Raw genomic sequence first — 26,309 nt, 5'->3', positions numbered from 1 at the left:
AGCTCAGCTTTCACTACTGTCAGTCATGCAAGTCCTGGTGGAGACTCAGAATATACTGTCGCACTTTAATGTAGAAGGATTCTTCATTGCTGTTTCAGAAACAATTCTGTTTTACCATATGTACCATATGTAGTCAGAGTTGTTAGCTCTGAGGTGAACACCCGAACCTAGAGGACCAGTGGATTAAAAGTAAATGTTATCATCTACTTTTCATGACCATTCTGTTGCACAGAGGTTTGCACAATATTGTGGGCCAAAGGGCCAGTAAAGTGATGTTATATTCTGTGTTGTGCAGCTCCAGCAAACTCCTTTCAGTATGACAACAGGTAAAGCAGCTGATCTCTTTACCTTGCCCAGCTTTTCAGTTCCTGTGTTTTCTACCACTGATGATAAAGGTTCTCCAGTGCACACACTCCATACTCGAGGATATTGGATCCTGGTAATTTTGTGATCCAGAAGTTCAGAAGTCAAGAATGAGGCATAAAACTTGATAGTTACAGCTGGTTTATCAAATGTTGAAAGGCCTAGATAGAGTGGATGAGAAGAGGATGTTTCCTTCGGTGGGGGAGTCTAGGACCAGAGGGCACAGAATCAAAATAAAGGGACTTTTAGCCAGAGAGTGGTGAATCTGTGGAATTCATTGCCACAGGCAGTTGTGGAAGCCAGGTCACTGGGTACAATTAAGGTGGAGATTGATGCCTGTCTGTCTAGGTACCATATCCGATGCTGACTTTGGTGACCATGGTTTTCCATATAGATCTATCCTTCGTTTTTTGGATGACTTCCACTTCCCCGATGTGTAGCCACCTGGCTATGCTTTTGATGTACATAAGCCGAGGTCTTCCTCTAGGTTTACTCCCCTCAATCTTTCCAGAGACTATGAGTTTTTCTAGTTCATCTTTCTGAATGATGTGTCCTAGGAATCTGAATTGTCTTTCTCTCATTGTTGGCGTGAGTGATCGAACTGCTTGGGCTCTTCTGAGAACTTCTTCATTTGATGTGTGTGTGGTCCATGATATTTTTAGCATTTTCTTGTAGGACCATAATTCAGCTGCTTCTAGTCTCTTTTCTGTTGCTGGGGAAATGGTCCAGCATTCACTTCCATAAGTCAGGATAGAATAAATGTAGCACTGAAGTATTCTGATTTTAGTGTACGTGCTCAGCTTTCTGTCTGTTAATATGGTCTTCATTTTTTGGAAAGCTTCTTTTGCCATTGCTGTTCTGTATTTGATATCTGTGTTGCACCTGCCATTCCTTGTTATTAGATTGATAGATTCTTGATTAATCAGGGAGGGAATGGTTATTGAGAGAAGGCAGAAGAATGGGGTTGAGAGGAAGATGGATCAGCCCTGATGATAGAGCATATTCAATGGGCCCAAATGGTCCTATTCTGCTCTTATGGTCTTATTAACTGTTACAAGAACAAAGAAGAAAAACAAAGAAAGGAGAGAACAAAGAGGGCAGCGGTCCAGTCTAGACTCCTTTTCCTGGGCGTTACATTTCAATTTTTTTACTGTTCGTGGAGGGTCAGGGAGTCCTAATGGGTGTGCACACAGGTGTTGAGTTTTGTAAATTTACGTGGTTTTTAACTGAGCCAATAACGGAATTTGCCAGTTTATACGGATTCTCTCTGTGACTGTCCTGCGATGAGGCTAGGGTTTTAGTTGGATTGCTAGACAGCGTAGCTTGTTGGGCTGTTCAATGCTATATTGCTATTTAAATAAGTAAAATTAAATAAAATTATAGTTGAAGGTTGATACTTGTAACAAGAAGGATGTCCCTTTCGAACAGAAATGAAGAGGAATTTCTTAACCCAGAGAATGGTGCAAATGTGGAATGTATTGCCACAGATGGTTGTGGAGACAAATCATTGGATATATTTAAAGCAGAGGCTAATAGGTTCTTGATTAGTAAGTCCTAAACACAAGAGGTTCTGCAGATGCTGGAAATCCAGAGCAGCGCACACAAAATGCTGGAAGAACTCAGCAGGTCAGGCAGGAACTATGGAAGGGTTAAAGAGTTGACATATTGGGCCTTCCAGTAAAATTTTACCCCTCCACCTTCTTCTTTTTCCATTCCTCACTCTGACTTCTCTCTTACCTCTTCTCTTCTCTTCTCCTCACCTGCCTATCACCTCCCCCTGGTGCCCCTCCTTCCTTTTCCCCCATGGTCCACTCTCCTTTCCTATCGGATTCCTTCTACCAGAGCCTTTTACCTTTTCCATCTTCCAGCTTCTCACTTTAACCCCCTTTCCTCCTCACCTACCTTCCCCCTCACCTGGCTTCACCGATCACCTGCCAGCCTGCACTCCTTCCCCTCCTGCGACCTTATCACTCTGGCTTCTTCCCTGTTCCTTTCCAGTCCTGATGAAGGGTCTCGGCACAAAACTTCAACTCTTTAAACTTTTCCATAGATGCCGCCTGACCTGCTGAGTTCTTCCAGCATTTCTGGTATGTTACTCTTGAGAGTAAGAGTGTCATATGTTATGGGGCAAAGACAGGAGAGTCAGGTTGAGAGGGAAAATAAATCAGCCCTTAATGAGTGGCAGAAAAGACTCGATGGGCCGTTGGCCTAATTCCAGACCTATGTCTTGCAGTCTCATAGTCTTCTGGTCGTGCTGTCTTATACAAAAACTAGCTCTGACTAAATACTGAGATATTTCTTAGGATGTGCTGGCACACCTCATCAGTGATGTGACCTGGGGTCGTTAGGTGTTTCAGGTCAGACACATTCATCTAAGCAATCCATCCAGGGTTGACCGGGTCCCGGCTTGTGTCCCAACAGAACCAGTCCAAGGCTCACACCTCTTGATCCATAGACATCTGAAGGCTCGCTCAGCAGCCTCTGTGACAGCCCGTTTGGCTCTTTTCTTTGCAGCCCCTGTAATGCCAAGGAGAGAGTAGATTCTGCAGAGCAAGCAGCTAGCAAAACCTCTACACTCCACCTCTATAGGCTCACATCATGTCCTCCACCCCTGTCTCTGCCACTGCTCTACCAGTTCCAGATACTTGGCTTTCTTACATTCAAACACCTCCTCAATCCAGTCTGCCCAAGGAACTGTCGGTATATTCCATGGATACCAATTAACCTATAAAATAGCCGGATTCACTTGCTGCAGAAAAACTTAGAAGCTTCTGGAAAAATACAGAAGCAGCTACTGTATATTACAATTACTGAAAATTCACTAAACAATTACAAGATAATGGAGGATTTTGGCAAGCATAGGAAAGTTTGAACTATGAAAAACGTCCACGAAGAATAACAATTCTGCACCCTAGTGCAACAAGGCTAATGTTTAATGAAACATTGCTACAAATGAGGACTTTTCTGGGAAAATGGGAATGTGTGACCTGGACATCAAAACTAAATAATTAAATAATTGGATTCCACAGCAAAGGAGGTAGGTTCCTAAGTTTATCCTCCCCACCACTGGCTGGCATATGTCATTTATCCACCTGCTGAGGATCCAAGACCTCTACCTTCCTCCCGTCATTCTGAACATTCCTGAATGCAAGGTCCCTTGTATCCCTGGGTTTCTATATTCCCTTATTAAAGCCCCTACTCTCACCATCACAACCTTCCTGTGTTAAAGATTAAAGATCAGCTTTGGTTGTCACATGTACATCAAAACATACAGTGAAATATGTCATAAACACAAAGCCTGCAGATGCTGGAAATCTGAAGCAATGCACATAAAACGCTGGAGGAACTCAGCAGGTCAGGCAGCATTTATGGAAATGAATAATCAGTCAAAGTTTTGTGCTGAGACAGTGAAATATGTCATTTGCATTCATGATCAACACAGTCCGAGGATGTGGTGGGCCAGCCCACAATTGTCGCCATATTTCCAATGCCAACATAACGTGTCCTGAACTTGCTAAATCTAACCTGTACGTCTTTGGAATGTGGGAGGAAGCTAGAGTACCCTGAGGAAACTCATGCGATCACGGGGAGAACATACAAATTCCTTACAGGCAGCAGTAGAATTGAACCTGTGCTACTGGTGCTGTAATTGTGTTAATGCTAAGGGTGACACTACCGTACCGGGCCACTCTTTCTATATGCTCAACATCATTGCTCGAGATTATTTATTTGAGCATTTTTGTACATCCATAATTTATTAACCACCCAGTCTAGAATAGAGTGAGGAAGTCTGCCCATTTGATTCAGATTATGCCTCTCTGGTCTCTGAGCTTTGCCCCAACTGCTAGCCTCGAACCAGCTGAGCTGGGGTCAAACACAGGTTGGGCTGGTGAAAGGTAGTTGTCATTTCACCACCTGAGTCACAAGGCAACCAGATTCCTGAGTGTTTTATCTTATTTATATTAGTGAGTGTAAGTGTATACAGACCACAGGAAGAAAAACATCTCTAAGTTCATGACATTTCACAATACTGCAAAGGGCATTATAGGATTTCTTTCTCGTACACAGGGTCTATTGTACTGATGCAGCGCTGTTCACTGCTGCTTTGCCCCTAGTTTTCCGACCAGATCTGAGCAGATTGAATGACGGTTAGGCTTTCTGCTATAACAAATACTGGAATAAAGTAAAGAGGGAGAATAAACTGCCACAAGATTTGCTCTTGGCTGCTGGCACTTTGATTATAATCCAGATACTGACTTATCTTTAATTCTGATTCTGAAGAACCAGAATAGCTAGGCTTATTGTCACTGACTTGTATGTCATGAAATTTGTTATTTTGCAGCAGAAGTACAATGCAAGGATGATATAAAATTACTAGAAATTATGAAATAAATAGTGCGAAGTAAGAAATAATGAAGTAGTGTTCATGGACCACTGAGAAATCTGATTGTGAAGGGGAGACCATTATCTTTTTAAATGGTAAATATGGTAAACACAGGTAATTATGCCGAGCCTTATATGCTGAGCTTTTCACAATCAAAAGCCTGCAAGTAAGTTTGGCAGAGCCACATTACTCCATAAGTGCCAGAGATGCGTATAAAATGCGAGGGAAACCTTAGGGTCAAAATTGTGTTTTGGCAGCACAGCAAAATAATCAAGCACTTTACCACTGCTTTGAAATCTGTTGAAAAGAAAATTGTGTGAAGGTGTAGGTCAGTTTTCACGTTTGTTCATTCTTGGCTTTGGGTTGGAAGACTGGATGTAACTTCTAAATGCAATCTGCAATGCATTAATTGCTTGAGAATATTTAGGTTATCTTTTTGCTGGAGGATCTATGTGGTTGGAACTATTCGTGAGAAAATGAAAGATCTCCCATAAATTGGACTTTGTTGTTCCCTAAATACTCTTTAGAATGCTATCTCTTTGGCTGTTTATACAACAATATAGACCACACAGTAATCTTTTTGTTTACACAACTGCTTAATGTTGCTTAAAAAGTCCTATTACATGCATAGATCTAAAAGATCTCAAAAACATTAGTCGCCAGTTGTAAAATAATCTAAATTTATTGCTTTATCACAGATCTCCAATTACGATTGTCCAGTATGGATAATATTTTAAGGAAGTAGAATAATTAGAATTTTTGTTTACTTATTAGTCCAGGTCAGAGTGTTGTACAGAAACAGGCCTTTCGGCCCATCATATCTGTACTGTCCTTTAGCCACCCACATAAGTCCCAATTGCCCGCGTTGTTTTCTGCCTGACCCCACTGTAGCCATACCCGTTTTACTTTAACACACACAAAATGCTGAAGGAACGCAACAGTTCAGGCAGCATTGCTAGAGAATAATAAAGAGTCGATATCAGGATTCCTGTTGAAATATCTTGGCTTGAAACTTTGACTCTTATTCCTCTCCTTAGATGCTCCTGACCCGCTGAGTTCCCCCAGCATTTTGTGTGTGGTGGCTCTGGATTTCCAGCATCTGTAGAATCTCATGTGTTTATGATGTCTCTCTTCACTTTGCCTGATCCAGCAACAAAATCTTCCAGTTCTTCCTGCTACACCGTATGGCCAATTACTCTTGCGTATTCCTTAACTGGTTGCCTCTTCGCTCGGCCCACCTTGACTCCTGGTTCACCCTACACGGTTCGCTCGGCCTTCACCCCGTCAGGTCCGCATCCAGCCTGTTTTTGCCCCATCAGGTCCATGTTGTGCCCTGGCCCTCCTTCACACTTCCAGGGCAGTTTGCCCTAAAACCCACCACCTCTGTGCCCTCGTAGTTCATTCTCACTTCGCTTGCCTTCTCTGTCTGTTCATGCTTCTCCCAAGCTTGTGCGCTGGCTCGTCGCCCTGCGCGTGTTTGCATTGCCCGGTCCACTCCCTACCACCCTGCTCCTCACTGTTTCATTCTGCAGCTGAACCCTGCTGCCCGTTTACATCGTCTGTCATCAGCAGCCAACAGGACCATCACCATTTCAGGTCCGCATCCACCCTGATGGTTTCCTTCCAGGTCCGCTTGAGTTCCACCCTGCCTTCACCTTCTCAGGTCCATTTGATATCCACCCTACCTTTTACCTCAGGCCTGCACACAACCATCCTGCTCCCCCCGTGCTTCTCCCTACTGCCCATTCTGTGTCTTCATATTTCACTCATGCGTCACCCTGCCTTCAAAGTAGGCTGGTTCATGGCTTTCTCCTACCTGCCGTGCAACCTCGACGCCCTGCATTTCTTTGCTGTCCACTGTCAGTCACCCATTCTCCTTGTGTTTGCCGCTTTATTGCTCAGCCCATCTGTTCACCCTTCATGGCCCACTATTCCATCGATCCCTCAGGTTGGTGTGAGCTCCACCCTGCCTTCTCCCTTTGCATTCTGTGTGAGGAGCTCCACGCTAGTGAGACCATTCATCAGGACTAGAAAGGAAGGGGACAGAAGCCAGACTGGGTCTGCTTTCGAAACATCAACTGTCTATTCCCTTCCGTAGATGCTGCCTGACTTGCTGAGTTCCTCCAGCATTTTTGTGTACGTAGAGAAGAGAAGCTGGCCAGTACAGGGAAAGTAGAGGAAATAAGCAGAATGACAAGGCTGGTGAACATTGGAGGAAGTCTGAAAAGTGAGACCTCTGCAGAATCCAAAACTGAGGTAAAAAAAATCTTAATGTTGAATCTCAGAGTTTTAAGATTTCATTAAGACCAAGATGATAGAGATATTTACCTTACATAGCTCAGTACATGAGCTACTTCGAGTAAATGATATCACAGGACAGCAACACTGCCGGTTTATAACAAGTGTTACAAACTTCTGGGAGTGTACATCTCACACAACCTCTCATGAGTCCAGAACACATCTTACGCAATCGGGAAAGCTCACCAATGACTCTACTCTCTGTAGAGGCTGAAGGAGCAGGACTATGCTCATCTATACTCATATCCTTCTTCAGATATGCAGTAGAGAGCATGCTGCATCACTGTAAGGCACAGAGAATGCACGACGGTGGACGGGAAATCTCTACAAAGGTGAGTCAAAACTGCCCAAAGCATCACTGCCCAAGAGAAGGGCCGATAGGCTGGTGCTAGAAATGGACCAGGAACATCATGAGGAATCCCAACCACTCTGCTTATGGTCTGCTTGTCCCACTGCCCTCAGTGGGAAGGCTACTGGCATCAACACCAGGACCACCAGACTCAAACATGGTTACCAATGAAACGTCCTCCTTCTGCAAGGAAAGGGGCTTTCCTTCCTCCACCATCAACACTGCCCTCACCTGCATCTCTTCCATTTCACGCATGTCTGACTCACCACATCCTCCAGCGCTGCGACACCAGGAATAAGGTCCCTCACTCTCACTTACCACTCCAGTAGCCTCTGCATCCAGCTCATAACTCTCTGTAACTTCCGCCATCTCCAATGGGATCCCACCACTAAGCACATTTTATCTTTCCCTCCCCCCCCCACCTTCTGCTTTCTGCAGGGATCGCTCCCTATGCAACTCTCTTGTCCACTCACCCCCACCCCACTCATCTCCCTCCTGGCACTTACACTTGCAAGCAGAACGTGTGCCACACCAGGCCCTACACCTCCTCCCTCACTACCACTCAGGGCCCCAAGCAGTCCTTCCGGGTGAGGCGACACTTCACCTGTACATCTGTTGGGGTCACCTACTGTATCCGGTGCTCCTGGTGAGGGCTTCTTTATATCGATGAGACCAGATGTAGATTGGGAGACCCCTTCGCCGAGCACCTACACTCTGTCCGCCAGAAGAAGTGGGATATCTGGTTCCCACCCATTTCAATTCTACTTGCCATTCCCATTCCAACATGTCAGTACATGGCCTAGCCTACTGCTGTGCTGAGGCCACAGTCAGGCTGGAGGAGCAGCACCTTATATTCCATCTGGGTCGCCTCCAACCTGAAGGCATGAACATCAATTTCTGGAACTTCCAGTAATTCCCCCCCACCTCCTTCACCATTCCCCATTCCTGCTCCCCTCTCTCATTTTATCTCCTTACCTGCCCATCACCTCCCTCTGGTACTCCTGCTCCTTCCCTTTCTTCCATAGTCTTCTACCCTCTCCTATCAGATTCCCCCTCCTCCAGCCCTTTATCTCTTTCACCAATCAACTTCCCAGCTCTTTACTTCACGCCACCCCCTCTCCCGGTTTCACCCATCATGCACCTCCTTGTACTTCTTCCTCCCCTCCTCCCACCTTCTTACTCTGACTTCATCTGTTTTTCCAGTCCCTGAAGGGTCTCGGCCCAAAAATGGTGACTGTTTACTCTTTTCCAAAGATTCCGCTTGGCCTACTGAGTTCCTGCAGCGTTTTGAGTGCGTTGCTTTGGATTCCCAGCGTCTGCAGATTTTCCCATGTTTGTCACTTTAAGGAGTTTATCTTGTTGTTTTATGCTCTTCCTATTTATTGCTCTTTATTTATATTTGCACTTGCACTGATTGTTGTTTTTTATGCTCTACTTGATTTTTCATTGATCGTGTTTATTGTTACTGTTCTATAGATTTGCTGAGAATGCTCAGAGGAAAAAGAATCTCAGGGTTATATGTGGTGACATGTATGTACTCTGATAATAAAATTCACCTTGAATTTGAACTTGGGTGTATTTGGGTGCTGTGGCTCGTTGGGAAGGGCGGGCAATCTGCTGCTAGGCCGTATTTCTAAAAGCAGAAAAGAATCTGGTTACACCCATCACCTGATAGCTTGTACCATTTCCTGCACCACCCACCCCACACCTTTTTAATCTGGTTTCTTCCCCTTCCCTTGCAGTCCTGTTGGGAGCCAGCCTGAAACGTCAGCTGTTTATTCCCCTAAATAGATGCTGAGTTCCTCCATTATTCCGTGTTTGTTGCTCAGGGTTTTCAGCATTTGGAGAATCTCTTGTGCTTGTGACGTGGGCTTTGGTCACGGAGGGTCCTATCACCTCTCAGCTTCTCACTTCATCACACTTCCCCCACTCATCCACATATCCCCTCACCTGGCTTCACCTATCACCTGCCAACTTGTACTACTTCCCTTCCTCCCCCACTTCTTATTCTGGCTTCTTCCCCCTTCCTTTGCTGTCCTGATGAAGTATGCCAGCCTGAAATGTCAACTGTTTATTCTCCTCTACAGATGCTGCTTGACTTGCTGAGTTCCTCCAGCAACCTGATTTCCGGAATCTGCAGAATCTCTTGTGAATATGGTCACAGATATGAACGTTGGAGGATATGGAGTGGTGGTGTTGAGCTTAGAACAATACAGCAAAATTCTGTATTCCAGGTGTAAACCTGGAGTAACATTTGGGAAAGGAACTGCGGTTGAGCCTGTGTATGCAAAAAATCAAAGAGAATGGCTCATTTTTGATATTTATTAAAGTCACCAAGCTTTCAGTTGTTGTTGGTAAAACAACAGGAAATTATGGGAAACCTGCGTATATGATGCTGTGACTGACCAGTCAAAACTATGTTTTGTCCTTTAGAAAATAGAACATAAGACCATAAGATATAGGAGCAGATTTAGGCCATTTGGCCTATCAAGTCTGCTCCGCCATTTCATCATGGCTGCTCCACCATTTTCCCTCCCAGCCCCAATCTTCTGCCTTCTCCCCACATCCCTTTGTGCCCTAACTGATCAAGAATCTATCAAACTCTGCTTTAAATATACCTAAGGTCTTGACCTCCACAGCTGCCTGCAGCAACCAATCCTGCAGATTCACCACTCATCTCCATTCCAAAAGGACACCCCTCTAATCTGAGGCTGATCGATCTTAGACTCTCCCACCGTAAAAAAAAAATCATCTCCACATCCACTCTGTTGAGGCCTTTCAACATTTGATAGATTTCAATTAGGTCACCATTCAGTCATCTGAATTCTAGTGAATACAGGCCCAGAGCCATCAAACGCACTTCATCTGGCAAGCCTTTGTCATATGACAACCGTAGGCTATTACAGCATGGTACAGACCCTTAGGCTAGATGCAGAAAGATTGTTCCCGATGTTGGGGAAGTGCAGAACAAGGGGTCACAGTTTGAGGATAAAGGGGAAGCCTTTTAGGACTGAGATTAGGAAAAACTTCTTCACACAGAGAGTGGTGAATCTGTGGAATTCTCTGCCACAGGAAACAGTTGAGGCCAGTTCATTGGCTATATTTAAGAGGGAGTTAGATATGGCCCTTGTGGCTACGGGGATCAGGGGGTATGAAGGGAAGGCTGGGGCGGGGTTCTGAGTTGGATGATCAGCCATGATCATAATAAATGGCGGTGCAGGCTCGAAGGGCCGAATAGCCTACTCCTGCACCTATTTTCTATGTTTCTATGTTTCTATGTTTCTCATGGCCCCTCATTGTTCTATCATCCATGTGCATATCTAAGAGTTTCTTAAATGTCCCTAATGTATCTGCCTCTACCAGCACTCCTGGCAGCGCATTCCACACACTCAACACTCTCTGTGTTTAAAAAAAAACTACCTCTGACATCACCCCCTCTGTACTTTCCACCAATGCCCCCGCTGGTATTAGCCATTTACTCCCTGGAAAAAAGTCTCTGGCTGTCCGCTTGATTTCTGCTTCTTATCATCTTGTATACTACCTCCATTGTGTCCTATCATCTTCCTTGGCTCTAGAGGGATACGCCTTAGCTTACTCAACCTATTCTCATAAGACATCCCAATATCAAGGACATCACCAAAGTCCCTCACCATCCAAACCAGTACTCTTTTCACTGCTGAAATGAGAAAGGAGCTACAAGATCCTTAGGCCCCACACCACCAGGTTCAGGAACAGTTATTAACCTTCAACCATTAGGCTCCTAAACCAGCATGGATAACTTCACGTATCACAACACTGAACTGATTCCACAACCTACAGACGCAAACATGAGAAAATCTTCAGATGCTGGAAATTCAAGCAACACACACAAAATGCTGGTGGAACGCAGCAGGCCAGGCAGCATCTATAAGAAGAAGTACAATAGACGTTTCGGGCCGAGACCCTTTGTCAGGACTAACTGAAAGAAGAGATAGTAAGAGATTTGAAAGTGGGAGGGAATGATAGGAGAAGACAGGAGGGGGAGGGAAGAAGCTAAGAGCTGGAAAGTTGATTGGCAAAAGGGATACAGAGTTGGAGAAGGGGGAGGATCATGGGACAGGAGGCCTAGAGAGAAATGAAGGGGGAGGGGAGCCCAGAGGAAGATGAAGAGCAGGCAAGCAGTTATTGTGAGAGGGGCAGAGAGAAAAGAAAAAAAGAGGAGGAATAAAAATAAATAAGGGATGGGGTAAGAAGGGGAGGAAGGGCATTAACAGAGGTTAGAGAAATCAATGTTCATGCCATCAGGTTGGAGGCTACCCAGACGGAATATAAGGTGTTGTTCCTCCAACCTGAGTGTGGCTTCATCTTTACAGTAGAGGAGGCCGTGGATAGACATGTCAGAATGGGAATGGGATGTGGAATTAAAACGTGTGGCCACTGGGAGATCCTGCTTTCTCTGGCGGACAGAGCGTAGGTGTTTAGCAAAATAGTCTCCCAGTCTGCATCGGGTCTCACCAATGTATAGAAGGCCACTCTGGGAGCACTGAATGCAGTATATCACCCCAGCCGACTCACAGGTGAAGTGTTGCCTCACCTGGAAGGACTGTCTGGGGCTCTGAATTGTGGTGAGGGAGGAAGTGTAGGGCATGTGTAGCACTTGTTCCGCTTACAAGGATAAGTGCCAGGAGGGAGATCAGTGGGGAGGGATGGGGGGGACGAATGGACAAGGGAGCCGCGTTGGAAGCGATCCCTGCGGAAGCAGAAAGAGGGGGGGAGGGAAAGATGTGCTTGGTGGTGGGATCCCGTGGGAGGTGGCGGAAGTTATGGAGAATTATCTGCTGGGCCCAGAGACTGGTGGGCTGGTAGTTGAGGACCAGGGGAACCCTATCCCTAGTGGGGTGACGGGAGGATGGGGTGAGAGCAGATGTGAGTGAAATGGGAACGAACTGTCCAGCTCTTGGCTCCATCCCTCCCCCTCCTGTCTTCTCCTACCATTTCAGATCTCCCCCTCCCCCTCCCACTTTCAAATCTCTTACTATCTCTTCTTTCAGTTCGTCCTGACGAAGGGTCTCAGCCCAAAACGTCAACTGTACTTCTTCCTATAGATGCTGCCTGGCCTGCTGTGTTCCACCAGCATTTTGTGTGTGTTGCCACAACCTACAGACTCACTTTCAAGGACTCCACAATTCATGTTCTCAGTATTATTTATTTATTTATTTGTAAATGATTTGCACAGGCCTACAAAAAGTAGTGGATGCAGCCTAGTCCATCACAGGTAAAGCCCCAGCCACCATCGTGTACATCTACAGTACAAGGAGCACTGGCACAAGAAAGCAGCACTTATCATGGGCCCCCACCACCCAGGACATGCTCTCTTCTTGCTGCTGCCATCAGGAAGAAGATACAGGAGCCTCAGGACCCACAGTACCAGGTTCAGGGACAGTTATTACTCCTGAACCAGCACAGATAACTTCACTCACCTCGACGCTGAACTGATTCCACAACCTATGGACTCACTTTCAATGACTCTGCAAATCATCTTCTCCATAATATTTATTTGTTTATTTATTTTTAGTATTTGCTCAGTTTGCCTTCTTTTGCACAGTGGTTGGTTGTTTGTCTTTGTGTGTAGTTTTTTCATAGATCTCTTTGTATTTACTGTGAGTGCCTGCAAGAAATTGAATCTAGGGTAGTATAGGGTGATAATAAATTTGAACTTTAAACTTTGAATATGCTGATATTCTGTGGTTAGCTGTGAGCACTCTATAGGTACGTCACTGTGGATTGCCAGGGAGTCTGCATGCTGTGAAAGGGTAGCCACGAATTCTGCTGTGAACTCTATTTTACTGCAGTGATACCAGCTCACTTGATGCTTATACAATGTTGGAATCATAAACTGTTCACATTACCACTGCTTTTGATTTGACTCAAGTAACAAAAACTGTTCTCCGTCACTGATTCCATGATGTTAGGCCAAATACCACTGTGATCCACACTGACAGCGAATTTGGCCTTTTGCTTTTCCCTGTTTCTTGTCTGCTGTCAAAGAAATCTAGCTGACCACTGCAACAGCAAATGATTTGATGAGGGGGTTTGTCCTTTTGCTCTTTACATGGTGTAAGTGATGGAGAACACATGTGGCCTAAAACAGTGCAGTGTACATTCTGTTTACAGGGACCTTTAGAAGTGGCAGCATCTTTCATCACATGCTAAAATGGCTGCTACAATCTAAGGGTTCTTCTGAGAATCACAATGAATTCTTCACATCCCAGTAAATGATATGCTCCACCAGACTGTGCACTGACAGGGAGAAAGACAGGAATACCCAATTGTTTTTGCTACATTCCCTCCCCCTCACATTTTCCCAGTGTAAGTCGTCAAGTGCTGTGAGGTTGTTTGCTTACAGTGGTAACGAATGTAAGAGCGTATTTCAGGGTAATTCACAAGGTGCCTTTTCCGTGTATTTCTTTGAAACAAACTGGAGCCAAGTGAGGTACAAAGGGTTAGGTAAAATATGGGAGAAAAAGAGGAATTAACCTGCCAGTATATCTTGGTAAATGTACAATCTTTAAACAAGGGAAATATTTTTGCTATTAAATTGTCTCTCAACTCTCAAGGACTCTTAACAACTCTTTTTTTTTATTTGGCCGATTTATCTTCTTTTGCACATTGGTTATTTATCATGACATAAAATTTACTTACATTCATGAAGACTCTATATAAAAAACATCCAGGTCATGCCTCCTTCTCACTGCTGCAATTGGGAAAGAGGTACAGTAAGAGGTTAGGTCCCACACCACCTGGGTCAGGAACAGTTATTACCCTTCAACCACCAGGCTGTTGAACCTGCGTGGGTAACCTCATTCACCTCAACACTGACCTGCTTCCACAACCTGTGGACTCATTTTCAAAGTCTCTACAACTCATGTTATTTACTTAATTATGTACTTTTTTTTGTATTTGCACAGTTTGTCTTCATTTGCACATTGGTTGTTTATCAGTCTTTGTGTGTAGTTTTTCACTGATTCTTTGTTTTATTGTGAATGCCTGCAAGAAAATGAATCTCAGGGTAGCAGATGATGACATATGCAATATGTACTTTGATAATAAATTTTCTTTGAATTTTGACTTTATTTTCGGTAATAGTCTGCAAGGAAACAAATCTCAGTGTAGTATATGGTAACACATTTGTACTTTGAATAAATTTTACTTTGATTATGGCTTTGAACTGACCACTCTGTAAACCTACCATACCTCCCCTACCCACCACCTTCACAGTATTGCAGATTCCCTAAGGCACAGATCAAAAGAAGAAAAAAAACTTTATTTTCTCAAAACTCAAAAGAATCTGAACAAGATGAATCATGATAAAATAATGTAGGAACTTAAGCAAAAAAAATTGCATCTGTCATTTGACTCCCCTCCCCATCTCTTGCATCTGCTCCATTATTCAATAAGATCATCGCTGTACTTTTGCCTCAGCAGCATTTTCTTACAGTTTCTCCACATCCCTTGATTCCCTTTGATCTACAGTACTGTGTAAAAATCTTAGGCACATATACATAGCTAGGCTGCCTAAGACTTTTGCGCAGTTCTGTATTTTTCAGCATGGAGCGGAGAGTGAGTTTGTAAACCTGGCAGGAGCAAAGGGTGAGGGTGGAGTGCCACGGGAAGGGTATGGGATAGGTGGCTGAGAAGGAGTGTCAGGGTGGGTGATGCAGTCATACCCATCCCTGAGACACCAGGCATGGTCACTTTATTCCAAACAATTGGTTTACTGATCAGTACAGAACGTTCCTCTGGTGCTTCCCACTTCTTTACCTTCTCTTGCCCTTTTCCCAATCATAATTCCCCTCTGTCTGCCCCCTTCCCACTCTCAGTCCACAATAGAGCCCCATATCATAATTATAGAATCATAGAAAAGTACAGCACAGAAACAGGCCCTTTGGCCCATCTAGTCCATGCTGAATTCATTTAAACCGCTTACTCCCATCGACCTGCACCTGGACCAAAGCCCTCCATACTCCTCCCATCCATGTACCCATCCAAACCTCTCTCAAACATTGAAAGCGAGTTCCCATGCACCACTTGTGCTGGCAGTTTGTTCCACGTTCTCATGAACCTCTGAGTGAAGAAGTTTCTTCTCATGTTCCCCTTAAACTTTTCACCTTTCACCCTTAGCCCATGACCTCTGGTTGTACTCCCACCCAACCTCAGTGGGAAAAGCCTGCTTGCATTTACCCTGTCTATTTCCCTCATAATTTTTGAATGCCTCTATCAAATCTCCTCTCCATCTTCTATGTTCTAAGGTTTCAATTCTAACCTATTTAATCTTTCCATATAACTCAGGTCCTCCAGACCCGGAGACATCCTTGTAAATTTCCTCTGTACTCTTTCAACCTTGTTTACATATTTCCTGTAGTTTGGTGACCAAAATTGCGCACAATACTCCAAATTATTCCTCAGCAACTTCTTACACAACTTCACCATAACATTACATCTCCTGTACTCAGTACTTTGATTTATGAAGGACAATGTGCTGAAAGCTTTTTTTATGACTCTGTCTATCTGTGAAGTCACTTTCAATAAATTATGTATCTGTATTCCCAGCTCCTTTGGTTCTGCCACACTCCTCAGTGCCCTACCTTTACAGTGTAAGATCCAACTAGGTTATTCCTATTGAACTGCAACACCTCATGTTTATGAGAATTAGGTACTGTACACTTGTACTCTTGCTCATTAATGCAAATATCTAATCAGCCAAATCATGTGTCAGCAACTCTGTGTATAAAAACATGCAGACATGATCAAGAGGTTCAGACCAAACATCAGAATGGGGAAGAAATGTGATCTTAGTGACTTTGACTATGGAATGATTGTTGATGTCGGACAGGACGGTTTGAGTATCTCAGTAACTGCTGATCTTCTGGGGTTTTCAAAGATATTGTTTCTCTTCTGAAAAACTTCTCTTCAAATGACAAACCCATTATTCCAAGAATTAATAAGATGAACCTTGTCAGCATTCCCTCCCATGGAAGTATGTTTCCTAGGTAAGAACTGACCCATGCATAATATTCCAGACACTGTTATACTAGGAGCCAATATTAACTTACAAGAAAGGGCAACATACTAATTCCCTTTCTAATAGTTTGATGAGCCTGTGTGCTAACTTTTAATGATCCATATATAATGATGTCCAGGTCCCTCTAGTCACAAACACCTTTCTGTCTCTCATCATTAAAAAATACTCTGCCTTTTAAAATTCCCCAGGCTATTTTCAATCTTGACAAGTCCTTGTCCACTGACTCACAGCTCCCTGGAGCCTCTCTGTCTGCTTCTTGCAGCCTGTTTTGCCACACATGGTTATATTATCAAAACCAATATATTGCAATATAAAAAGTAAATATGAAGATCAGTTTTATTTGTCACATGTACATCGAAATATACAATGAGATGTATTGTTTGTGTCAAATCAAATCAGCTAGTATTGTGCTGAGCAGGGGCCAATGTCACCACACTTCCAATACCAATATAACATGACCACAATTTACAAATCCTATTTTCTACATCTTTGGGAGGAGAAAACCAACTGTATGCCATCACGGACAGAACATACAAACTCCGTCACAGAGAGAACATACAAAACCCTTACAGACAGTGGTAGGAATTGAACAAGCCACAGGTCAGAGATTCCATTCCTAAACTTTTTCATCATTTAAGATAAAACTTAAAGTATCATCCTTTGACCAAATTGTATAGTTTCTTTAAATATTGTTTCATAATGCACCAACAAAATCACTTCAAGCACTTTTCTTTGGTTAGAGACTCTGTAAAAATGGTAGGTAAAGAATAAATTTCGACTTCATATGGTCCAAGATCTTCACAGAAGTGTATTCAGATAACAGAATGCTGACACAAAGAAAGAGATAACTAGCACAGACGATGAAATATTTAGTCCTAGGGGAGGCTTTTGATGAAGACACAGAAGGAAATGAAGAGGAAAAATTGAGAAGATTCAGAATGTTAGGCCTAGATGGCTGATGCTACAGGCAGCACAAGCGAAAATATTAAGAATGCACAAAAAAAACAGATTTGAAGAAATACAGAACAACACACATGAAATGCTGGAGGAACTCAGCAAGACAGGCAACATCTATAGAGGGGAATAAAGAGTTGATTTTGTAGCTGTTTCATATATAGAGAGGAATAAACAGTCGACATTTTGGGCTGAATTATTGGCTGTTTATTCCTTTCCATTGACACTGCCTGTCTAGCAGAGTTCCTTCAGCATTTTGTCTGTGTTGCTCAAGGTTTCCAGCATTTGCAGAACCTCTTGCATTTTTTAAGAAATGTACATTTCAGAGGATTAATGGCCAAAAGAACACTAGAGAAATAAGAACACCATAAGCCGCAAGAAACTGAATTTAAGCAAAAAGATGTGAATTTAAACCTTTGGGGACCAGGAACAAATGCAGATTACCAAGAGCACACTTAGTGAAAGAGTAGCTCTTAATTTCAAACAAGATGATAGCAATTTGTTTTGGATGAGCTGTTTTACGAGAATAGAAAATGGGAGACAATGCTTTTAGAAGAGATCAAAGTGTGCTAAAGGGAAAATGGGGAATGACAGAAGTTGAAGCCAGGTCCAGGGATTCTTGAAAGAATTTTATCTCTGAGTGAAGAAGAAGCCTGATGTAAAACTTCTCTCAATCTAAGTGACAAGTAAGTCTGCAATATTAGTGACTTGTCATTGGAGCTGAAGCTTCAAGGGCAGAGTAGAAAGAAAAAAACGAGGCAGTGATTAGGAAAAACATCTATGATTTATCTCTATTCTTCTTGGAGTAATACATGTACTTGTTTGAAAATTATTTATTTTGAGAGACAAAAACTGCATATGCTAAAATAATAAAATAAAAATAGACTCAGGAGATTCCACAGATGCTGGAAATCTTGAGCAAAACACACACAAAATGCTGGAGCAATTCAGCAAGTCAGGCAACATCTACGGAGAGGCATGAACAGTTGAACTTTCAGGCTGAGAAGCTTCATCAAGACTGGCAAGGAAGGGGAGGAGGCAGCTGATAGCTGAGACCGGGTGATGGGGAAGGTGTATGGGTGGGAGAGGGTGGATGGAATAGGGACTGTAGAGCAGAAGGAGAATGTTGAATGAACTCTGGTTCAGCTCCAGCATACTCTGACTCCAACTCTGATATGATAAGGCAAATTTTCATAAAAATAATCATGCTTCCCAAAAGCAACACACACAAAATGCTGGAGGAACTCCAGGCATCTTGTCTTGTCCTGTCTTGTCCATACTGCACCAACCGCTGCCGCTGGACTATAAACATGCAGGAGCAGTGTGTGGTTAAGTGCCTTGCTCAAGGACACAGTACGCTGCCTCAGCTGAGGCTCAAACTCGTGATCTTCAGATCACTAGTCCAATGCCTTAACCACTTGGCCACGCGTATCTATGGAAAAGAGTACAGTCAATGCTTTGGACCAAGACCCTTAATCAGGACTCCTGCTTCAGCAAAGACTAGTATTACTAATTCTTCCAGCTTTCCATCTACCACCACAATACAGACTTTATGTTTATCCATTTATTTATTTATTTATTTATTCGTTCATTCATTCATTTATTTATTTATTGAGATTCCATGTGGAATAGGCCCTTCCAGCCCTTCAAGCCAAACTGTCCAGCAATCCCCCGATTTGCTCCTAGCCTAATCACAGGACAACTTGCACAATTGACAATGGCCCATTAACTTACCAACTGGTATGTCTTTGGACTGTGGCTGGAAACCTACACAGTCACTGAAAGAACCTATAAACCCTTTGCAGGCAGCAGCAGTAATTGAACCCAGGTCACCAGTACTGTAAAGCGTTGTGCTAACCATTACACCACCGTGTCGCCCTATAGCAATATTTATTGTTCAGTATTAGATTTATTATCACCAACATATGTTGCAAAGTTTATTGTTTTGCAGTAGCAGTACGGTGCAGCACATAAAATATACTATAAGTTACAATAAGAAATATGCACTCAGTGGTAAGTTTATTAGGTTCCCTCAGTAGTTAATAAAGCAGTCACTGAGTGTATGTTCGCGGTCTTCTGCTGTTGTAGCCCATCCACTTCAAAGTTTGACGTGTTGTGCTTTTCTGCACGCCACTGTTGTAATGTGTTTTTTGAGATACTGTCACCATCCTGTCAGCTTGAACCAGTCTGCCCATTTTCCTCTGACCTCTCTCATTAATAAGGTGTTTTTGCCCACAGAGCTGCCGCTCACTGGATCTTTTTTTTTGTTTTTGCACCATTCTCTGTAAGCTCTAGAGACTGGTATGCATAAATATCCCAGGAAATCAGCAGGTTCTGGTGTACTCAAACCACCCCATCTGGCACCAACAAATCATTCCACAGCCAATGTCACTTAGGTCAAATTTCTCTCTGATTCTGATGTTTGGTCTGAACAACAACTGAACCTCTTGACCATGTCTGCATGTTTTTATGCATTGAGTTGCTGCCACATGATTGGCTGATTAGATATTTGCATTAACAAGCAGGTGTAAAGTGGCCACTGAATGTATATATTAAAAAAATAAATAAGTAGTGCAAAGAGAGAGCAAAAATAGTGAGGTGGTGTTCATGGGTTCATTATCTATTCAGAAATCTGATGGCAGAGGGGAAGAAGTTATTCCTGAGGTCTTCAGGATCCTGTACCTCCTCCCTGATGGTAGTAAATATAAGCGGGCATGTCCTGGGTGGTATGGGTCCTTAATGATTAACGAACTTTTGCTCTTACCTTGGTTATACAGTACATCCTAAAAGCATGTTACTCTATAACATTTAACCAAATCTAAATCTAAATCTAAAACTCAACACCTTCTATGCCCACTTTGAAAGGGACAATGCAAATATAGCTGTGAGGATCCCTGCTGCACCTGACGACACTGTGATCATCCTCTCAGAGGCTGATGTTAGGCTGTCTTTAAAGACAGCGTACCCTCACAAGTCAGAATGTCCCGATGGAGTACCTGGTAAGGCTCTGAAAACCTGTGCCAACCAACTAGTGGGAGTATTCAAGGACATTTCCAACCTCTCACTGCTACGGGTGGAAGTTCCCACTTGCTTCAAAAAGGAAACAAGTATACCAGTGCCTAAGAAGAATAATGTGGGCTGCCTTAATGACTATTGCCCAGTAGCACTCACATCAACAATGATAAAATGCTTTGAGAGATTGGTTATGACTAGACTGAACTCCCGCCTCAACAAGGACCTGAACCCATTGCAATTTGCCTATCGCCACAATAGGTCAACAGCAGATGCAATCTCAATGACTCTCCACAGGGCTTGGACCAACTGGACAACACAAACACGATGCTTTTCATGGACTATAGCTCAAGATTCAATACCATCATTCCCACAATCCTGATTGAGAAGTTGCAGAACCTGGGCCTCTCTACCTCCCTCTGCAATTGGATCCTCAACTTCCCAACCAGAAGACTACAATCCGTGTGGATTGGTGATAATATCACTTTCTCACTGACGATCAACACTGGCGCACCTCAGGGGTGTGTGCTTAGCCCACTGCTCTACTCTCTACATACACATGACTGTGCGGACAGGCACAGCACAAATACCATCTATAAATTTGCTGACAATGCAACCATTGTTGGTAGAATCTCAGGTGGTGACGAGAGAGCATACAGGAGTGAGAACACATACCAATCCTCATAGAGGAATCAGAAGTGGAGAGAGTGAGCAGCTTCAAGTTCCTGAGTGTCAAGATCTCTGAGGATCTAACCTGGTCCCAAAATATTGATGTAGTCCCTAAGAAGAACCATGTGGTAACTTCTACTCATTTATCTTTCTAACTAATTTGGTCAGATACCTGTGACATAAGACAGGCACGGGAATAGTTTATTGGAACATTAGGATGTGTCAAGAGGAAGAACTGTTCAAGCTTGTGATAGCGTAGCCATCATGACTGGCACAGTAGCATAGTGGTTAGCAAAATACCAGTACAAGGCCAGCGACTCAGGTTCAATTCCCATCACTGCCTGTAAGGAGCTTGTACGTTCTCCCTGTGAGCAAGTGGGTTTCCTCTGGGTGCTCTGGTTTCCTCCCACAGTCCAACGGTGTATGGGTTACTAGGTTAATTGGTTGCATGGGTGTAATTAGACGGCGTGGGCTCATAGAGCCAGAGGAATAGCTCTAAATAGAAGTAAAAACAAAACCATAACAAAATGTTACAAGGAAATAAACAGTGGAAATAGTGAAACCATAGACTCAGTCAGCCTCCTTCCATTCTGTAAGAAGCTATGAGAAACAGAAATAAGATGAAGGGGACTGATCTTAAGGTCGGGATTTGGAAGGACCGAGAACCAGAGAGGGAAGAAGATAAAGGGAGACATAGAAAATAAAATCAATTTGCCCAGTTAGGATGGTGAATGATTTATTAAGATACACCTTTCTGCGATAGTTAACAGAAAATGGATTGTGGAAAATAGAAGTAGCCAAAAAGAACATAGGAGAATGAGGGGAGGTTTAACAGAGGTGTGCAAAATTATGAGGGCTATTGATAGAGTAAATGCAAGCAGGCTTTTTCCACTGAGGTTGGGTGAGACTAGAACTAGAGGTCATGGGTTAAGGGTGAAAGGTAAAATACTTAAGGGGAACATGGGGGGAAACTTCTTCACTCACAGAAGTGGCAGGATCAATTGCAACATTTAAGAGAAACTTGATAGGTACATGGACAGGAAGGGTATGGAGGGTTATGGTCCAACTGCAGGTCGATGGGACTAGGCTGATTAATAGTTTGGCACAGACTAGATGGGCCAAAGGGCCTGTTTCTGGTTCTGTGGTGTTCCTTTTATTTATTCATTCATTGGCATACAGCGTGCCCCTTCGAGCCACCCAGTATCCCCCAACTTACCCCAACCTAATCATATGACAATTTACAATGACCAATTAATCCACCAATTGGTACGTCTTTGGACCGTGGGGGGAAACCGGAGCACCCAGAGGAAACCCACGTGGTCATGGGGAGAACGTACATACACCTTTCAGGCAGGAGTGAATTGTACCCCTGTGAAGCCTTGTGCTAACCACTACGTTACCGTGCTGCCTCTATGACTCTAAGATCAAAGTCCGGGCTCTTGTTTTGGAACAATTTTTGATGGAGTTAAGCAAAATGAGAATGGTGGAGATTATCATAAGATCAATGCATGGGAAAGAAATGTACTTTGGCCCAGAAGCGTGAAACTCTAGCCAGGAAACAGGCTGTAGCTCAAGCTGAAAAACCAGTAAAACAACTAAACCAGTCACGGACGTAACAGCAGTGGCAGCAGGGCTGTTGCCTAACATTTAATCAACTGAATAGTAGGACACCAAAATAGTTTCTGGGCCTAGTAGTACAGCCCAGTGTAAATCTGAAACACAGAAAAATCAGTAGATTTAGAAGCCAATATTGTTGAAATTCAATGGTTATTGAGATAAAAAAATATAAGGGGCCAAGTTCAGAGATGGTCCAGATAAGTTAACAATTAATGCAGTTAATTAATTTATCTATCCAGTACTTTTTGTAGGATTTTCTGTTTGAGGGGATTGGTGTTTCCATACCAGGCTGTGATGCAGCCAGTCAATGGGGGAAGAAGGTAGAATAAGAAGATGGGAGAAGTGGAAGGTGATAGGTGAAGCCAGGTGGGCGGGGGTGGTGGATGGCGAGAAGCTGGGAGGTGATAGGAGGTAGTAAAATAGTTTCAGATTATGAGAACACTCAGTCCTCTTTTATCGTCATTTAGAAATACATATATGCATTAAGAAATGATACAATGTTTCTCCGGCATGATATCACAGAAAACAAGACAGACCAAAGACTAACACTGACAAAACTAAATAATTATAACATATAGTTACAGCAGTGCAAAGCAATACCATAATTCGATGAAGAACAGTCCATAGGCATAGTAAAAAAAATAGTCTCAAAGTCTCGAGTGGATCGAAAAAGTCTCGAGTCCCCGATAGCGGTGGCAAAATGGAGAAACTCCCTGCCATAAACCTCCAGGCACCGTCAACTTGCCGATACCTTGGAAGCAGCCGACCACAGCCGACCCTGAGTCCATCTGTCCGAAAACTCCAAGCTTCCAAGCAGCCTCTCCGATACAGCCTCCCGAGCGCCATCCTCTGCCAAATGCCTTTGACCTCTCCCTGGCTGCTGAAACACGCAAGGCCAAGGATTTCGAGGCCTTCAGCTCCAGAGATTCCGGTTACCACACAGTAGCAGCGGCAGCGAAGCGGGCATTTCAGAAGTTTTCCAGATGTTCTACTGTGCTCTCACGTCTGTCTCCATCAAATCAGAATTGTGCACGGTCCCCTACTTGACAGATAACAGATATTCATCACCGGAGAGGCCACACGCACTGCCGTCGCACCACCATCTTCTCCCCTCAAGCACTATTTCTCTCTCCATAGATACTGACTGGCATGTTGAACCCTACTTTTTCTGTCATGAGCCTACGGGCCTGTATGGCTTGCCATAGAGCATTGGGCTCCAAGGTTTCTAGAGCAGCTGCATTTGTCAATTATTGTCTTAACTAGAGTTGTTAAACCTTTGTGCCTTCTCTTTAATCTTGTCAAGCTTATTTTGATAGGCACGGGTTTTCCACGTGCTATGATTATTTAAAGCAGACTCCCGATCGGCGCCTATCAGAGGGTACCAGTTTTGAGAATGATCTGTCTCGTGGTGAAGCTTGGTTGAGTCACTGATGTTCTGTTGGAATTTCAATGTATAACCTCTTGTTTCCGTCTCTACGTGGAAGTCTGCCCTTCCTCCGCACCTGGGTAGATTCGTTGCCGGCGTACACCGTGACATTTCCAATACTTTCTGTTTTTGTTTTAGGTTGTCTACATCAAGAAAGCACATCAGTGCACATACTTTCTTAAGACACTATGATGATGTGATTTGTCCACAAGGGTTCTCTCAATCTTCTACAGATAGAAAGTATCCAGACAGGTTACATCCCAGCCTGACATCGCAACCTCATATGCTAAGAGTGAAAGGTGAAGTGTTTAAGGGTAACATGAGGGGGAACTTCTTCACTTGGAACGTGGTGAGAGTGTGGAATGAGCAGTCAGTAGAAGTGGTGGATGCAGGTTCGATTTCAACATTTAAGTGAAATTTGGATAGGAAATGGATGGGAGGGGTGTAGAGTACCATGATCCATGTGCAGGTAAATAGGACTAGGCAGATTAATGGTTTAGCACAGATTAGATGGACCAAGGGGACAGTTTCCGTGCTGTAGAGTTCTATGACTCCATAAAACTCTGTTTCATTAATCTATCATCAAATCCCAAGCATGTTAATGTTTGATGATCTGCATGGCTGCCCAGAGTCATTTTTAAAATGTTCATCCTTACATTCACTCCTCCATAATCAAATCCCTTAAAATATTGGTAACTTCTTCATCAGAATTTGCTGTGGTGTGTTGGACTGTGCCCAACATTCAACAAAGAAAAGCAACTTTCAACAATTATAAAGAGTAATTGGGGAGCCCGTAGTGTAGCGGTTAGTGCGACGCCATTACAGCTTGGGTCATTGGAGTTCAGAGTTCAATTCTGATGTCATCTGTAAGGAGTTCGTATGTTTCTCCCTGTGAACATGTGGCTTCCTCCGGATGCTCCGGTTTACCCCCACATTCCAAAGGTGTACCGGTTAGTAAATTCCCCTGTGATCTGGTTAGGGCTAAATAGGTGGGTTGCTAGGCGGTGTGCTCATTGGGCTGAAAGGACCTGTTCTACGCCGTATCACGAAATAAACAAATAACTCTCTGTGTGTTTGTCTGTATATATACAATACTGTGAAAAATCTTATGCACGTATATATAGCCAGGGTGCCTAAGACTTTGGCACAGTACTGTATTTGTCAACGTGGAGTGGAGAACGAGTTTGTAAATCTAACGGGAGCAAAAGATGTTGGGAATAGCGAGGATGGAGCTCCACAGGAGGGGTGTGGGACAGATGGCAGAGAAGGAGTGCCAGGGATTGGGGTGGCCCGGGTGGAGACACACCTAGACCTAAGATCACAGGCAAGGTCATTTGATTCCAACCAATTGGTTTATTGATCATTACAGAATGTCTCTCTGGTGCTTCCCACTCCCTCCCCTCTCCCTTCCCCTTTTCCCAACCATGATTCCCCTCTCCCTGCCCCCTTTCCCCCTCTCAATTCACACAGAGACCCGTATCAGAATCAGGTTTATCATCACTTAGCATACAGCAGCAGTACAGTACTGTGCAAAATTCTTAAGCTAAATATATATGTGACTAAGCCTTTTGCACAGTATATGTGTATAAGTATAAAATATGTTAGAGTTTAAGCTACGGATATGGAATAAAATATGCATAAATCCCACTGTATATTTTCAATAACAACTTTATAAAATTTGCCTAAGTGTTTACTGTGCAGTGACTGAGATAATAGATAGAAGAGGGTGGGGTGCTAAGTAGAATGGTTGATCAGATTAACCTGCCTGGACGAAGAAACTTTTAAGATGGCGTTAAGTTTTTGTTTGTATAGCCTTATAGTGCTTTCCAGTAGAGTTCTTCTCGGAATTGGGAAACTGAAGATAGGCAAACCAAATGATGTATGATCTTCTAAGTGTTCAGGAAAATAGTCCAAAATGCCAAAGTACCAACTATTATCATCTTAGTATCGAAGTCATGGTTTAAATAATGTTGAGCTCTGCTTATTATTATTTGTTTTTGTGTGGAGTCAACTGATTCAAATCTAAATGATAAAAGGCTACAATGGTAGTCAAAGTGAATACATTTATTGAGGGATTGGATAATGCTCAAAGCATCTATTACAATGAGAAACTGTCTTCTATTCTTGTTGATACCACCTCTTTATTGATTAATATAGAATTGTGTGAAATGAATTC

Source organism: Mobula hypostoma, chromosome 17, assembly GCF_963921235.1.
Source record: "Mobula hypostoma chromosome 17, sMobHyp1.1, whole genome shotgun sequence".
Classification (NCBI taxonomy): domain Eukaryota; kingdom Metazoa; phylum Chordata; class Chondrichthyes; order Myliobatiformes; family Myliobatidae; genus Mobula; species Mobula hypostoma.
The sequence above is the reverse complement of the archived record's forward strand: the minus strand, read 5'-3'. Positions refer to the sequence as shown.